The sequence below is a fragment of the Canis aureus genome, chromosome 20 (assembly GCF_053574225.1).
Source record: "Canis aureus isolate CA01 chromosome 20, VMU_Caureus_v.1.0, whole genome shotgun sequence".
NCBI lineage: Eukaryota > Metazoa > Chordata > Mammalia > Carnivora > Canidae > Canis > Canis aureus.
The window spans coordinates 17,172,934-17,190,448 of NC_135630.1; the positions used below are offsets into that span (position 1 = coordinate 17,172,934).

Below are 17,515 nucleotides of genomic sequence, written 5' to 3' on the forward strand. Positions count from 1 at the left end.
TCACTGGCACTGTGTACAAGTCAGAGTTTTCTGGAAAATTCAAGAGTCCAAGCCTGTTTAACCACCAAAATAAAGCTAGGAGGAGTCAATTTCTGGAGAGGTCCATGAGAACCCATGGCCTCTGTTTATCCATTTGCCCAAAGTCAAGAGTCTGATCTGGATCTGCTGCTGCTGTTGGCCAGAAAGCAAGTTCAATACAAGGCAAAAAAATAGGAAGCTGGAACCCAGTGGGCACTTCTGTCTCTGACTACCACAATTATCTGTGAGTAATGACTGTTTCCTTCACTTCCATCCTCCAAGTCTCGCATAAGTTCTTCCTTTAGCCTACTCTAACAAAAACTTGATAAGAAGTAATTCAGCAACATGAACTCCAACTTAGCCAAGGAGATGCAGAACAAGAATCTACCTCACAGAGCTATGAAAATTGTTAATATATTGTACTGTTAATCCAGTTAATCAGTTGTCTCTGAGAGGAATGCCATCCCAGATCTGAACAAAACTTCTATACCTCTGAAACTTAGTCTAAAGATTACAATTATTCTTAAACAAGAAGTGCACAATGTAAACTGACCTAGAAATTTCACAGTGAGAATTTACAATGCAGATTCTAAAGCATATCTTTTGAAAGAAATCCCTACTGGACATCCCTTTATCATCACTGAGTTTTTCTCTCTTTGATTTCTTGCCCTCTTTCACAGAATATTTTGCCTTTGGGCTCCTGTCTTGCTCCATTTTTGGATATGTCCTGTGACAGTTAATTTTATATGTTAAGTTGACCATAATGGGGGATCCAGATATTCGGCTAAACATTATTTATAGGTATGTCTCAAGGATGTTTCAGGTTAAGATTAGTATTTGGATAAGTAGACTGAATAAAGCAGATTATCCTTCCCAAAGTGGGTGGGGTGGATATTATCTAAATCATTGAGAAAGGAAGAATTCATTTACTTTCTGACTGTTGAGCCGGGACACTGGTCTTCTCCTACTCGGACCAAGATTCATACTCTCAGAGTCTGACTGGGACTGACACCATTGACTCCACAAACTTAATTACTTAAAACAATACACAATCTACTGTGGTTTCCATGGGTCAGGAATCCGGTCATGGCTTAAGTGGGTCCTCTGCTCTCATGGCTTAGGTGGGTCCTCTGCTCAGGGTCCTAAAGACTGCCATTAAGATGTTCACTGCACTATTCACCAACCTGGAGGCTTAAGACGGGAAGAATCTGCCTGACGCCATTCAGATAATGTTGGCAAAATCATTTTCTTGCAGCATGAGTCACAGTGGTTTCCTTAATCAAGGTCAACAGGAGAACATCTCTCTGCACAGAGAGAGCCTACGATTCTCTTTTTAAGAGCTTTCACTGGATTACATCGGAGACCCATCCAGGAGAATTTTTCTTTAGATTAACTCAAAAGCTCTCCATGTGAGGATGCAGTAAGTTGGCAGTCTGCATATGGAAGACGGCTCTCACTAGAACCTGCCCATGCTGACACCCTGATCTTGGACTCCCAGCCTTCCAAACTGTGAGAGATAAATTTCTGTTGTTTATAGGGCATCCTGTTTATGCTATTCCATCTGTGCATCGATATGTATTAATCTTTCTATTCTATAATGTCAAAAATTAAAAGCAACATAAATTTTCAGAAGTAGAGAATAGTGAAGTAAATTATAGTTTATTAATACTATGATATTTGTGACTCCGTTATTATACCATGTTTGAGAGGACTATTTACTGTAGAAAAAAATGTTTAGATATATTTCTAGGTAGAGAATAAAAACAGACTATAAAACAGCATGTATAATATGTAACTATTTTATTTATTTATTTATTTATTTATTTATTTATTTTTTTTTTTACTATTTTACTTATATATACACTAAAACACACCTCTTTGATTCTTCCATTTGTTTTTGTGGGGGTTTTTAAAGATTTATTTATTTATTTTAAAGAGAGAGAGAGAGAGAGAGAATCTCATGCACACTCCACATGGAATGCAGGGCCTGACATGGAGCTCAATCTCACAACCATGATATCATGACCATGAGATCACAACCTGAGCAGAAAACAAGTGTCGGAGGCTTAACTGACTGCATCACCCAGGTACCCTTGATTCTTCCATTTGCACAAGGTCTTTTCTCCTACTACTGTGGTGATAGAGGGAAGAGTGAATAGACCAATCCCAGAGTCATACTGCCTCAGTGCCAACTCTAAGTCCACAACCTACCAGCCTATGACATGGGCAAATTGTTAACCTCATTCTGCCTCAGTCTCTTCTTTACAAATTGGAAACCCTTACAGGTTTATTATTGCTACAGGATTATTATTTAACTATGAGAATTAAATGATATAATGCATGAAAAAACAACATGAGGTCTAACACAGAGAAAATAATCTCCAATTTTAACTATTAACTTAGTAAGTGACCAAAAATATACAGAAGAATTAAATCAAGAACATGGATGATAGAATGATTTACAATACCTGAGAGGAATGTTTCACAGTTTGTTCACATAATAGTGAAATATAAATATAAATTCAAGTTACACAGTATATAATGGATATTATTGGCCTATCCTTTCCAACACAAAACATAACAAGTTGGTTAAATCGTTACCTAGGATACCATGTTATAGAGAAAAAAAATGAGTCTTAGCAAATGACATGGAAAGAAGAAAAATTGATGTCAGGAGTAATTAGTCTTGGTAGGAAATAATCAACACAAAATAAAACTGGTATTGTCTAAAAGCCCCTAGTGAAATTTGGTACTCATTTACAAATAGCAGAAGAACCAAAATTTCTTTCAAAACAATAAATTTACAATTATCACCAGTGAACATGGATTGGATAGCAATGATGATTTCAAAAGAAAACTCACAATAGGGGGACCTAGGAGTTATTATTTTGATCTAGAGAAAAAACTGGCTTTGAATCCAAGTCCATTGTTTGACCCACTATAAATTACCACCTCCAAGAGAATAAAACAAGCCAAAAAAATCATAATGACTAATATTAATGTTTCTGTGACCTAAAGTTGTAATCCTAAGGTAGGATATTAGCTGCTGGAAGGTAAGCAAAAGAAGTAAAATGAAGCCTGGAAACCTGCATTGAGTAGGGGGTGATAAAGGGGTAACTGAGTCACTTCCCAGCTGGGCATCAAGAACTCCTTATTGGGGGTCTGTGAGACACGTGCAATTAATGAAAAGTTGACAATATTTTTCTTTCAACTATAGCATTATTGAATGGCCAAAAAAATTGCTATGAAATGAAGAATCAGTGCACAAAAGGAATCTGCTTACATTGACCTCAAAAATCAGTGGGAATATCAGGACAAAAAGGTAGACAACCTCTGAGGAAAAACAGCATTGGGATACAAAAGAACTTATTATATATATATATACATATATATAAGATATATATATATATCTTAAGCTATTGGTAAAGTTTCACCAGCACCAAAATTTTATACTTAATTTAATGTTTCTCTGAAACCTTAGAAATGTTATTATACTTTGGTTCAGAATATGCATTTGAGACTTCATGGATTGAAATAATTCTGTTCATGAGCAACCTTTACAATCCAACAAGACAAATTATGTTTTCCCATGCAAGTACAGAATTTTTTTCCAGTATTACACATCTTGTGAATTGCTTTGTTACCTGTAGTGAATAATGTAAACATCTCTCTCTGTCTCTCTCTATCCCTCCCTCTCTCCCTCTCTTCCCCTTCCACCTCCCTCCCCATGCCTTCACTCTCCCTCTCCATCTCTCCTCTCTCTCCCGCCTCCTTCACTGTCCTTCCTTCTCTCTCTCTGAAAATCCTTCATCAACTTATGGTCACCAAAAATAGATTTGAGGGTGGATACAAATAATAAATACATAAAATAAAAACATAAATTACATATATGTATGACTTCATATGCTTTCGAATCTGGACTGAATTAAGAACATAAGGTAAAAAATAGATGTGTAGGGAAAAGTAATGCCCTGGACTAAAGTCAGAATGCCTTCCATCTTCCAAGAACAGTTCTGAGGCTGATGCATCTACTTCGTGCTCTGTAAATAGATACTGTGAAAGTAGGGGATCATCATGTAACCTAAAATTCTAAGAGATGATGTAAGCAGAGCACTGAGAATTAGTAATAAGGATTTAGAGAAATACAGTACTGAAATCTCAGTAGAAAAAAAAATGTGAGAACAGAGGAAAAATAGAAGGCTTTATGTAAAACCAACTGGCTAATACTAGATCCAAATATCTATCCTCTGGGAAGGGTTCCCAACATTTGCAGTTATACCTTTCCTTGATGTGTCTCTGACATTTTAGACATGTGCCTATTATGGTGCACAACACATTGTCGCCATGGTCTCTTCCATGTTGGCTTCTCCCACTGTGCTGGGAGTGTCCGGGCACAGAAGCACTCTATCATATCCTTACAGTGTCAACACTAGCAATGAACACGTAGCATATAGTCAATACAGGGCTGCATTAATAAATGAATTAATTAATTATTTAGTCTGACTTAGCACAATAAATAGCTATCCATAAACTAAATACATTAATCTCTCTCCCATCCCCATTTTTCCCCAGAAAATAGTAGATTAGGGTTTCAGTAGCATTTTACTTTCTTTATCCAGTTGTAGAATGTATTTTAAGCACATATCCCACATAAATAACCAAAGGTTTCTATACATGTTGATTACACTAACAAGAAATAAGTCATCACTCCTGAAATTCTTTCAGAATCAAATATTCTACTTTTAACCCAGAGTTTTATTTAACCTGCAATCTTCTTTGCATATTTTACTCTCTAGTCGATTATTTTCTACATCTATTTTATAGAAACCCCTAAAACAAGCCATATTAAACATTAACTTAAGAAAAAAAAATACAATCCATGGTAACCTTGGAAGAAACTTTGGAGCCATTATAGTCATATGAAATATAGCTGTAAGAAATAGAGAGTGTGAATTTATCAAATCTGAATTAATAAAAAAGAAAAAATAATAGACAATAAGAATAATCTTCAGTGTCTGTAAACTCCTTTATATTTTATAAGGCTCTTCTGATATATTAACCCTGTATCTTTAGAAGAATTGGATATATTATTTCCATTTGCCAAGGCATACACTGAGCCTCAGTAAATTACATGACTTGTTGGATTTTATGCTAATTATAGACGGTAGAGTTGAAACTACAGCTGAAAGCTCCTGATTCATAGTTCACTTTTCTTTGCATCAAAACCACAGTCCATCTTTGTTACATATCAATTTTGGTAAATAAAGATATTTTAAGTATACGTCCCATACATATTACTATTAATAATATTCCTATTTTAGTACTTTGAAGAAATACTAGAATACATAAATGTTAACTTCTTTAAGTGTAAACCAATATAAGCATAAAACAGTATTATTAAAGCACAATAATACAGCATTTAAAAATTGATTTGTCTCAATTGATGGAGAATCCAATTTAGGTTAAATAACTATGTTTATGAAATTACTTCAGGATTTATTGGCTATAGCATGATAACTCATCAACTGCAGTTGAGCTTGCAGAAATTTGAGCAGAAAACTTAATTAACAATAATTTTAAAACTGCCAAAAGCTGCTGCAGTTCACTCTGCACTCTGCATACATAGCTACATGTGCTGGACTTCCAAAAGAAAGTCATTTCCTTAAACTGTTTACTTTCACGTCATTGAACTCATTATCAAAAATAAGTGAGCAATATTGATTTGGATGGTTTAATAATTCAAAATGGTTAAAGGCAATAACATCAATTGAACAGACAAATATTTCCTATTATTGTTTACTACCAACTTTATACTGTCTCAATTAATCCAGGCATGGTTTCCCAAAACAAATGGAAATGCAATTATCAGACCAAGAAGATACTAAAACCAGTAACTTAAACCTCAAGGAGGAGATTTTATAAAGTGATATAATCAATACTGCATTTGAAGTAGTATATGGTGGTGTTAATTTGCCACAGAAAAAACAGAGATTCTATTACCTTTTAAAAGTTAAAATAAAATATTTCAAAATATACTGATATGATACTAGCTGCACTTTGAATAGCTACTTTGCAGAAAATATATGTTTTAAAAAATAGCCTACATTCATACGCTTTGAATAAGGACATCTGCCTCTTAAGTGAGAGAAATTGTGGCTAATAAATGCTTGGAAATACTTAGTAAGAACACAAGTTGCCTTACCAACATACAAACAATTTTCATATATTCCTTGTGTTGAAGAAATAGCTGTACGTGATTTTTGCTCAAAAATCTATTCACAACCATCATATTTATTATCTTATCAAACCTCCCCTCAAAATAATAAGTATTGGCTCTAGAACCAAGTTGTTTCTACATTTGCCCATCATAACTCTTTTTAAATTGAAGAAAACAGAAGAACAGTAACATACCTTTGATAGAGAAAATCATGCTATCTCTTCAGCGGCACCTATTCCAGTTGTCCTTCTTGGGCTAGTTTTCTAGTTTTCTCCCTAAACCTTTACAATCCTCTGATTCAATATTACTGGTTTAAAAGAAGTGAAATGCACAAAGCTAGAAATCAAACTCAAGTAAGGAGAGAGATTATGATCAGGAACTACCTTAAGTAAAAGGAGAAATCTATTATTGGCTAATAGTGCACTTTTTTTTTTTCTATATGAAAGTACTCTTACATCCATCCAACCACAGAATAAGAATAACTACTAATTGGTTTTCTCCTCAAAGAAATGTATCATTGGTTGGCAACTAAGGTAGCAAGAATAGTATTTTCACCCACTCGCAGCTTTAAAAATGAGAAGAAAATCTGATGTACTGAATATAGATAAGAAAATCTTTCAGATTCAATAAACTTGCTGAGGAAATTGCCTTCTTTTCCTTTAAATTCTGATTGGTATAATGACGACCATTGTCTTTAAAAAAATATAATCAGCATCAAATGCAAAAAATTGCAAAATTATTTTGCAAGTCTTTACAAATGTTAATATTGTTAAAAGTAAGCCTTGTAAAAGATTTAAAAATGGAAAATATATAAAGGTAAACTTAATATTTCCACCCTCATACTCCCAATTCCAACCTCCTGAAATAACAATATGAAGACCCAGGTGTATATACCTCCAGCAAGTTCTCCAAGCCTGTACAAATACACACATATGTCTTAGCGGATGTTGTGTTGCACTACCAGCTTCAGGATAGGCTCACCCCAGCTGTTGGAAGTACAACCGTAAGATGCTTTCACTGTCAATTATCTTCAGGATGGCCTCATTTGAGTAAAACTGCCTCTTCAAAGCTCATGTTTGCTTGGAGGGGCAGTAAACATCTAACGACTACTCATCTCAGGGGTGGAAATGCCTGTTCCCTCATCCCAATTCAGAACAAATCTGAGAGCTATGCCAGCTCTAAAACATGCATAAAGTAAATGGCGGCTTTTAGGATCTTCTCCCTCTCCCCAGACCTGTTTCATCCCTTTCCTCCCACAGGTATGGATGCAAAGAGCACTCCTGAAAAACATCCAGCTTACTAACCATCTCAGATGATTTACAAAGACATCTGATATCATATTATACTGTTCACAAAGAGGGTAAGAGCCTTAAAATAGTGCAATTTGAATTATCCATTCCCTGCCTTTGTGCGTCTTTTGTCTTATATTTTACTGCTACATATGCTATAAACCCCCCACTACCTTCTTACTATTTTTGCTTTAAATAGTCAATATTTTATTAAAGAAATATAATTACACATATACACAGAAGGAGAGAGAGCAGTAAGAGAGAGAGAGACAGAGAGAGAGACCTTTTCAAAGGTACTAAAAATACCCTGACCTACTCTGATATTTACTTAGCGTGATGCTCTTCATTCCTTGGTCAAGATCTGGAATCATATCTGGTGTCATCCATTGTTGTTTGGTCTAAAGAAGTTTTTTTTTTTTTTTTTTTAAGTTTTATTTATTTATGATAGTCACAGAGAGAGAAAGAGAGGCAGAGACATAGGCAGAGGGAGAAGCAGGCTCCATGCACCGGGAGCCCGATGTGGGATTCGATCCCGGGTCTCCAGGATCGCGCCCTGGGCCAAAGGCAGGCGCCAAACCGCTGGGCCACCCAGGGATCCCTAAAGAAGTTTTTAACATCAATCTTACACAGAGCTCTTAGCTCTTGTCTCTCTGAGAATGCCATTATATTTCCTTCATTTTTGAATATTTTTGTCCAGTACAAAATTTAGATTGACAGATTTTTCTTTTAGTGTTCTAAAGGTGCCCATTTGACATCTGGTCTTCATTATTTATGAGGAAATTTCATTATCATTTCTGTTAATTTTTCCAAGTATGTAATAGGTTGGGTTTTGTTTTTGTTTTTTGTTTGTTTGTTTTTGTTTTGTTTTGTTTTTACTACTTTTGAAATTTCTTCTTTATTTATGGTTTTTAGCAGTGTGGCCATAAAATGCTTAGGTGTTTTTGTTGTAATTGCCTGTATTTGTTCTGCCTGGGATTTGCTGAATTTCTTGGACTGTGGGTGAATATCTTTTATCAAGTTTTGAAACACCTCTCACATCACCTCTGAGATTTCTTTGTCCCTGTAGACTCCAGCAATACATATGTTAGGCTGTTTCTTATTGCCTCATGTATCTTGAATGTTTTGTCCCTTTCCATTTTTTATTCCTTCTTCATGTTTCAATTTGTATAGTTTCTATTGACCTTTCTTCTATTCCATTGATTTTTCATTTGCTGTGTTCAGTATGCTGTTAAAGACATTTAATATTCCATTTCTAAAATAATATATATATATTTTTATTTCTAGCTTCTCTATTTGGCTATTGGAAATTTCCACTGGACTAAGTCTCTGCTAAGGTTTCTCTTTATAAAATTGTTACAATTTTCCTTCCAGATTCTTTACCATTTTTATCATAATTAATTTAAATATCCCTATTAGATAATACTGTTTGGGCTATCTTGTAGTCTGCTTTCATTGACTATTACCTTCTTTTTTTAATTTTTGTATTTGAGAGAGGGAAAGAGAGCACAAATGGTGTGGAAGGACAGAGGAAGAAGAAGAAGTAGACTCCCTGCTGAGCAGAGAGCCCAACACGGGACTCCATCCCAGGACCCTGAGATCATGACCTGAGCTGAAGGCAGATGTTTAACTGACTAAGCCACCTAGCCTTGACTCTTATCTTTCTTGACCTGGAGTTACAACCATCCATCTTTCCTTCCTTCCTTCTTTCTTTCCTTTCATGTGTTGTAATTTATTTTTTATATGTCAGACATTTCTATTAAAGACCAGCGGGGACTGAAGTAGTAAGTCCCAGAAGACTTTTTTTTGTCAATCTAGCTACCATAGTGATGAATCTAAGCCCATTTGCTCTAAAATGGAGCTGAGTTTTTTAAATTTTACTGATTCATTTCACCTTAGACTTCAAATATGTTGAGAAGGGTTAGGATTTTTCCCCTGTCAGGGCCTTGGATCAGAGCACTTGTATGATTCCAAAGATTTACCTGGGTTTCAAAACTGAGCCATCTGGCTGTGGCTACTCCCAATTTGTAATCCAATCTGGCTGCCTGCTTCTTGGATAGCAGAGAAATCACTGTTGCTTTCCAATTCTTGCTCCCTATCTTCTGAGTCTTTCAGCCCCTGCTATCTACCTGAGTCTTCCTAGACAGCAGCCCTCTACTCTTGGAAAGCTTCAAGTGCCCCAGTAGGGTTTTTCTCAGCTACCCTCTAATGCCCCAATGTTGATATCTGATTCTGAGTGTCTCTGGAGATCTGTCTCAGCTCCTGTGTCCTCCTCCCTGACTTAGAGTGATAGCTGCTTTGTACTTACTGAGCTTTCCTTTTTTGTTTCCTTCATTTTGTTCTCATTAAAGACCTATAGAAACAAAATGTCACAGGTGGACACTTGTTCTGTGACTAGAAAGTCTAATCTTTCAAACAGCCCACATGTGGTCATTAAAATTTGATTCAAATTTTGACTGGCTTCTCTTTTCCTGGTCCAGGGTATATTCCTCCTCTTCCAATAGGTCTGCCAAAGATGAGAGGAATTGTGGTTCTTTCCTTTCCTATAATGGGCTCTTCACTTCCTGGATTTCAGTTCATTTGGGGTTTTGTCTCTAATGGGTTTTTAAATCTATTATTTTGAAGTTTATCATGCTTTTATGGGCTGCTGGCCTGAAAATAAGAGTCTCCGGATTTTATTTTACATCTATAGAGTTCTTTTTCTATTGAGAATATTAAATCCTATGAACTGATATTTGAACATTGCTAAAAAGTTTTAGTCAATCTATAACAGGTTTAATTTTTAAAATATTAAAATCCCCAATTATTTTGTCTCCTTTGAATTATTAAAGATATAGATAAAAGAGTTAATTCTTCTTCTAGAATAAATTATTTCATCACTCAAGGAAATTCAACTCAACAATAATTGCTGCCACTAAACCAGGCTTTTAATAAATTGATCAAAATGTACAAGTAAGTTGTTCATATTTATACCAGATTGCAGGACATTATTTTGGTATGTATTTTACAGAAATGTATCCTATGATAGAATAAATTTGAAAATTAACAAAAATATTTGATATAAGTCTAATATATTTTGAAATATAACAGTACTATGTGTATCTAACCACTGATAATGATCACTCACCTAGGATATGATTTATACCAACATCAGACAACCTAAGATCTCAAAAAGTTGATTCTCTAGTAGTGTCATTTGCCTTAATGTCTATTTTGTATTATATACATATAGCTATCAGGTTTGGGGGGTTTTATTTACCTAGCTGTATTTCTAATCTTTGAATTTTGAATCCCTCATTATTCCTATTTTTTACATTTTTTATAGTAAATAGCATATAGTTGATTTTTTATCAACTCATCTTTTAACTGAAGTATTTTGTCTAATCATTTATATTATAATTACTAATATAATTTTATTTATTTTGACCATCTTGTTTTATGCTTTTTGTCTCAGATTCTTACATTTTTTCCTTATTTGTCTTTTGTTGCTATTTTAATTTTACTCTTTCTCTTACTTGTTTAGAGATAGTCCTAGAAATTTTTATATGCATCCTCATCAATATCTGTACATTCCTCCCAGTTTACCACTATACACTTGATATCCTGGTTTTTGTGTGATTCAGTAATATTTATCTTTTCTTTCTGTCCTGACAGGACATTATTATTATTGTGCTATGAATGCAGTATTCTTACCTTATTCTTTTTACTTCAATGATAGAAATGACAGAGTAGACTTAGTCTGATCAATCACCTCCCTTCTGGGCTTGGTGAAACTTCTGGAACCAATTTATACATCAGTTGTCTTTTGCTATATAATGAATTACTCCAAAACATACTGGCTTAAAACAAAAGCAAGTTATTATTTCTCACAATAAGTGGGTTGACTGAGCTCACCTCAGATAGATGAAAGTGACAAAAATTTCTCTCCACATGTTTCTTATTGGCTTCTTAAACATAGCAGCAGCATTCCAAGAAGATAAGGACAAACATTTATCTAGCCCACTGCTTGGTGGGCTGATTTCCCATTGGCCAAAGCAAGTCACATGGCCAGGAACAGAGTCAATATGGGAAGGAATACGTAAAGGCACTGCGGAAGAAAAGATTTAATTCAACCAACCTGGATTACTTAAACCCTTCTCATTTGCAAGGAAGACTTTATCTTCAGGATAGGCCCTTGGGAGAAGAACTTTGATCCCTTATAATATTCTGCCTAAAATGAATGTTTTTGTATGCAAAACATACATAGCATACCACTTTGATGAGATAATTTATGCTAATAATGCCTTTTATGGTGAATGACTGCTTTTGTATGCCTCAGGCCATGGGCCAGTTCCATCAGATAGTTTATGCTAACATATGTAATTTACAGAGAAGTCTTGTTTTTCCTCTGGAAAGCAGGAATTTGAGTAACTGAGATCAGTCACATGAGTACTACATGCCTATATGACTGAACCCCAATAAAAACACTGGACACCAAGGCTCAAGTAAGCTTCCATGGCTGTCAACACTTCATATGTGTTGTCATACATTGTTTTTCCCACTCCACTGGGCAAAGACACCTAGAAACTTATATATGGTTTCTCCTATGCTTTGCCTCATATATCACTTTTCCTTTGCTTATTTTAATCTGCATCCTCTCACAGGAAAACACTACAATCAAAAGTATAAGTTTCTGTGAGTCCTAACAGTGGATCACAGAGCCTAAGTGTGGTCTTGGGGTCTCCCACCACAGGCATGAATGGCCATAGGCAAAATTATTGGTGACCTTCAACGTAGGAATCCATTATAGAGAGTGAGAAAGAGCCAGACCTCATACAAATAGATTCTAAATATTGCCCAAAGTTCGAAGATATCCCAATGCACAGCTCATGAAGGAATCTGCTGCTTTTCATTACTTTCCCCACTGGCCAATTTCACACCTCGTGGAGAAGAAAGTTTAATGCCAGTTTTCCCTGTAAGTAGCCTAAGGTTCCATCCATACCTAGTAGCCCATCTGGTTTAGTGATAGGAAGTAGTTTGAATATGAAACTAAATCAGAAGGTAAGTAACAGTAGATTAAAGCTGAAAAATCTGTAAGACATACTCTCTCTAGAAACAGAATGTAGGAAACCACCAAAACCAAAAGTAGGGATAAAAACAAGGGCATATAGACATTCAAAGCCTGCTTCTCATAGTTAAAATAAATGTTAAACATAGCCGAACTCCTAGACTGATTAACATAAATCATCACATTAACTGCTTTTTATCTCAGTACTTATGACTCAATACATATTATGCTTTCACCAAAAATAGGAATCATGCAAAAAAGCAAGAAAACTCCATAAATATAGAACAATCATATTAGAATTACCAGACTGAGAATTAAAAAAAAAAAGTATCAAATATACTAATGGCTCTAATAGAGAAAGTGTAAAACATGCAAGAATAAATGGGAATGTTAGCAGAGATGGAAACTAAGAATCAAAAGTAAATTCTAGAAGAAATAATCAACAGTAACAGAAATAAAAAATACCTTTGACAGATTCATCAGTAGATGCAGTATAGTAGAGAAATGTATCAGTGGATTAGAAGATCAGTCAACATAAGCCTAACAAACTAAATTCAAAGACAAAAAAAGAAAAGATATTGATGATGAAGAAGAAAAAAAAAACGAATAGAACATCCAAGTGCTGTGTGACTTTCAAAAAATATAAACATACATCTAATTGGAATAACATAAGAAGACAGAATAGAACATAAGAAATAGTTGAAATAATAATAGCCAAAAGTTCTCAAAATTAAAGAAAAACACCAAACTATAAATTCAAAAAGCTTAAGGAACACCAAAGAGAATACCAAAAACAAATCAAAATAAAACTCTCATTAGGAGCGATATCAACAAAATGGCAGGAGTAGAAACTTCCAGATGCTTGTTCTCCCATAGAAACATCAAATAAACAACTACAGACTCACTAAAATAAGCTTATAGAAGTTCTGGAAATGAGTCACAGATTTATATTAAGCATGTAAATGCCCAATTAAAACACACATAGGATGACTGGGTGACTCAGTGGTTGAACATCTGCCTTTAGCTCTGGGTGTGATCCCAGAGGTCCTAAGATCAAATCCCATATCAGGCTCCTTGTGCGGAGCCTGCTTCTCCCTCTGCCTATGACTATGCCTCTTGTGCATGTGTGTGTCTCATGAATAAATGAATAAAATCTTTTAAAAAAATCAATCAATCACACATGCACACATTAAAAAGGATGGGAACTTTTTTTGTTGTTTTTGCTTGACCTTGTCCTATCCCTTCCCTGGATTAGTATGGCACAGTAGGAGGAAGTGATGCACTTCCTTGTCCTCTTCCTTGAGATGGAGGGAGCAAAGTAGAACTTGCTTAAAGCTATCTGGTCTTATTGTGGGCTGCCCAGTGGACTTATTTCCATCCATTTGACTTGGAGCTTAGACAGAAAATGGCAACATAGGTTAGATCTCAGGCTGGAATCCATAGAAGGTAGAGATGGGTACCTCAGCACAGGAAAACCACAAGGTGAGTGTAGACCCATGGATGTCTGGGTGTAAGAAATTATGGGCATAGAAATATAATAAATTAGCTAAGTCCCCCAAAAAAGTTGTGAGGGGAGACCCTTTGGCAAATTAAGACATTTAGGGCAGCCTGGGTGGCTCAGCGGTTTAGAGCCGCCTTCAGTCCAGAGTGTGATCTGGAGACCCAGGATCGAGTCCCACTTCAGGCTCCCTGTATGGAGCCTGCTTCTCCCTCTGCCTGTGTCTCTGCCTGTGTGTGTGTGTGTGTGTGTGTGTCTCATGAATAAATAAATAAATAAAATACTTTTTAAAAAATTAAGACATTTAAAAGCAGTTGGGTAAAATTGGGTAAAAAAGGAAGCTCATACACAGGTCCTGATGGGATATATGCCTAAAAAGACATTAGAAGTACTGAAGTTTTCACTCTGGGTTGGTTTCAAGGCTCAGAGGCTTAATAATCAGTAAAAGTCTTCCACAACTGTCTGCAAAGATTGAAAGAAGTGACTATTTTTGCAAATGCTCAGTTTTCAACAAAGATCACAAGGCATATAAGAAAACAGAGAAACTGTCCTATTCAAAGGAACAAAACAATCCTCCAGAAACCATACTTGAGGGAACACACTCATAGAACTTACTAGACAAAGACTTTAAAACAAATGTCTTAAATATAATCAAAGAGGTAAAGAAAAACAAACAAAGAATTAAAGGAAGTCAGGAAAATTACATATGAAGAAAATGAGAATATCAAAAAAGAGAAATTATAAAAATGGACAAATTCTGGAGCTGAAAAATACAATAACTGAATTGAAAAACTCATTATAAGGATTCAACAGCAGACTCAAAGAAAGAAAAGAAAAAAATCAGCAAGCATAAAGATAGATCATTTGAAATTGTTAGTATGAGGAGCAAAAAGATAAAAAGAATGAAGACAAGTGAACAGTGAATCTTAAAAGAAAACGCAGGCAAAAACTTCCTGAAATTGGATTTAGTAATGATTTTGGATATGACACTAAGGTGCAGGCATCTAAATAAATAAATAATAAATAAATAAATAAATAAATAAATATGAACAAACTTCATCAAAATTAAAAACTTTTGTGTACCAAAATACTATATCAACATGAAAAGATGACCCATAGTATGAGAGAAGATATTTTCCAGTTATATATCTGTTAATGAATTAATATCCAGAATTTATAAATAACTCCCCAAACTCAAGAGGAACAAAAAACAATCAATAAAAAAACCAGCCAAAGACTTTAAACAAATACATTCCAAAGAAAATATACAAAAAACCAAGGGTCCTTTAAAAGATGTTTAATATCATTAATCAAACACAAATCAAAACTGCAATGAGATACCACTTCACATACATTAGGTGGGCTATTATCAAAAACACAGAACACAAGTGTTAGTGAAGATGTGGACATAATGGAACTTTTGTTCATTACTGTTGGGAATGTAAAATGATATAGCTACTATGGAAAAGAGTATGGCAGTTCTGTAAACAATTAAATGCAGAATTACCATTATGTACCAGCAAGTTTAATTCTAGGTATATACTCCCCAAAAAATTCAAATCATGGACTCAAACAGATATTTATACACCCAAATTCATAGCAACAGGAGTCACAACAACCGCAAGATGACAACTCAAATGTCCATTTAGAGATGAAAGGAAAAACAAAATGTGGTGTAAACATAAAATGGAATATTATTCAGTCTTAAGGAGGAATGAAATTCTGATATATGCTACAGAATGAATGAACCTTGAACAAAATATTATGCTAAGTAAAATAGGCCAAGCACTAAAGATTAAATAGTACGATTCCACTTCTAGGTATATGAAGTACCTAGAATAGTCAAGAGGAAAATAAAAGAGTGGTTTCTAAGGATTGGAAAAGAGTGGTAGGGGGAGTTATTGTTTAATAATTATGAAGTTTCAGTTTAGGATGATGAAACATTCTGATAATACATGTAGTGTTGATTACACAGCATTGCAAATGTGCTCAATGTAACTGAATTACACACTTAACAGTGGTTAAAATGGTAAATTCTGTATTATGCATATTTCACTACAATAAAACAATGTTTAATTGTATGATACATACAGCAAAAACATTGCTTAGAAAATAAATATATTAAACATATATTAGTAAATAAATTAGTTTAAAGCTAATAACCTAAGCTTATATCATAGTAGGCTAAGAGAAGGAAAAACAATTTAAGCTTAAAGGATGCAGAAAAAAGAGATTACAAAAATTACAGCTGAAATTAATAAAATTAAAATAGGAAAACAATAGAAAAAATTCAACAAAAGCAAAGCTGATTTTTTTTTTAAAAAGATCAATAAAAGTGAAAAGTCTCTAACCAGGTAATCTATGAAAAAAAAATTTGAAAAGACATAAACTACAAATATCAGTAAGGTAATAGGGATTATCACCACAGAAGGTAAAGAAACAAAAGGGATAATAAAGGAATATCATAAACAACCATTCCCACAAATTTGATAACATGGATAAAATAGACCAATTTCTTTTAAGATATTAACTGCCCCGATATATAAAATGATAAATAGATAACCTGAAAAAGCCTATATTTATCAAATAGATTAAAATTAAAACCTTCCAGGGGCACCTGGACGGCTCAGCAGTTGAGCATCTGCCTTTGGCTCAGGGCGTGGGGTGTGATAGAGTCCTACATCGGGGTCCCTGCAAGGAGCCTGCTTCCCCCTCTGCCTATGTCTTTGACTCTCTCTGTGTCTCTCATTAATAAATAAATAAAATCTTTTTTAAAAATTGAAAAAAATATATCATTTTTCTGCAGCTGATATCATATTTAATGGGGAGAAACTAAACCTTTTCCCCCTGACATCTGGAACAAGGCAAGGATATCTTCTTTTATCATTACTATTCAGTGTTGTACTAGAAATATAATACTAGTGCAGTAAGACAAGAAAAAGTTATAAATGATATAAAGTTTAGAAAATAAGAAAAAACTATTCAGAGATGATATGACTGCCTATTAAGAAAACCCTAAAAATACACCAAAAGTGGGGAGAAACAACTTTTAGAATCTCCCAGCAGGTGTAGCAAGGCTGCTGGATACAAGATCAAATTGTATATACAAAAGTCAATTAGAATTTGACATTAACATCATTTATAATAGCAACAAAAAAAACTGAAGTACATAAACAAAAATCTCATAAAATATACAGGATGTACTCATGAAAAATAAAAAACACTGATAAAAAGACAAAAAAGATCTAAATAGATCAAGAGATATCTGTGTTCATGTATGAAGGACCTAAGATGTCAGTTTTTCCCAACTTAACCTATAGATTCAATGCAGTTCTAATCAAAATCCCAGTAAGCTCTTTTGTAACTAGCAATAAACTGATTCTATGGTTTATATGAAAATGAGAAGTCCAAAATAGCCAACACAATCCTAAAGAAGAACAAAGTTAGAG

The 17,515-nt window shown here is 34.4% G+C and overlaps 1 long non-coding RNA gene across 1 annotated transcript; it reads left to right on the top strand.

Moving 5' to 3' along the window:
• Positions 1-1,958: 1,958 nt before the first annotated feature.
• On the top strand, positions 1,959-9,974 carry LOC144291903 (uncharacterized). The gene is made up of 3 exons (XR_013359456.1): positions 1,959-2,105; positions 7,495-7,595; positions 9,015-9,974. It is a non-coding gene; the product is annotated as an uncharacterized LOC144291903 (long non-coding RNA).
• Positions 9,975-17,515: the final 7,541 nt, after the last annotated feature.